Source organism: Prunus avium, chromosome 4 (assembly GCF_965620075.1).
Source record: "Prunus avium chromosome 4, drPruAviu1.hap1.1, whole genome shotgun sequence".
In the NCBI taxonomy this organism is placed as follows: Eukaryota; Viridiplantae; Streptophyta; class Magnoliopsida; order Rosales; family Rosaceae; genus Prunus; species Prunus avium.
The window spans coordinates 3,434,654-3,435,620 of record NC_142287.1 but is presented as its reverse complement, the minus strand read 5'-3'; the positions used below and the strand labels follow the sequence as shown (position 1 = coordinate 3,435,620).

At 39.7% G+C, this 967-nt stretch overlaps 1 non-coding gene across 1 annotated transcript; it reads right to left on the bottom strand.

The window, feature by feature from the left end:
* Positions 1-557: 557 nt before the first annotated feature.
* LOC148294704 (small nucleolar RNA R71) lies at positions 558-664 on the bottom strand. Its single transcript, XR_015835598.1, has one exon. It is a non-coding gene; the product is annotated as a small nucleolar RNA R71 (small nucleolar RNA).
* Between the last annotated feature and the right edge of the window lie 303 nt (positions 665-967).

Sequence of the window (967 nt, the reverse complement as noted above, 5' to 3'; positions counted from 1 at the left end):
ACTGCCGTTGAACTTGAATTGTCCAATTTGGAACACCTATTGATTTCGGATCGAGCCCAAAATTTGGGCAACATCATAATATGGTGGGAGGAGTCATTTGGTGAGTTTTGAGTGAAATCCACACTGAACTTCCTGGTTCTTCACCTTCAAATTCGGAAGCAAGTTCAGACCAAGAAGAAGAAGAAGAAGAGATGGCTGCCAATGAGTTCATGGGAGAACTTGATATCCCAACAATTCCAGCATCTCCTTCAAGCATTTTGCTGCCCACTGTAGCTCGAAATTATGAGCTTAAATCTTCTCATCTTAATATGCTGCCTTCCTTTTATGGTTTACCTAATGAAGATCCATTAACTCATATAAAGGATATTTTTAATGTTGTGAGTTCTTTTCCCTTGACAGGTGTGACAGAAGATCAACTTCGAATGAGAGTGTTTCCATACACTTTGAAGGATAAGGCGAAATATTGGTTGAATTCTTTGAAGCCTGGTTCACTCACTACATGGGCTGCCATTCAAAAGAAGTTCTTGGAGAAATACTTCTCCACGCAAAAGACCGACATGCTTAGGGATAAGATCTTGTTATTTGCACAGCAAGATGATGAATCATTTTGTGAAGCATGGGAGAGATTCAATGGGCTGCTCAACCAATGTCCTCATCATGGGATTCCATTGAAGCTTCAAATGCGTATGTTTTATAAAGGACTAACCCCTTCTAGTCATAATATAGTCACCAATTTTGCAGGTGGTTCTTTTAAAACCAAAACTCCAGAAGAAACATACGAACTCTTTGAGGAGATAGCAATGGAGACCCAACATACGGATACAAGAGGTAAACGTGTTATTAGTGGTTCTAATGATGCTTCTAGTGTGCAGATTTCAAAACTGGAACAAAAGCTAGATGCTCTTCTTGCATTAAACTCAAGAAGCCCTTCAAAGGAAGTGTGTAGTATTTGCGAAACTCCTGACCA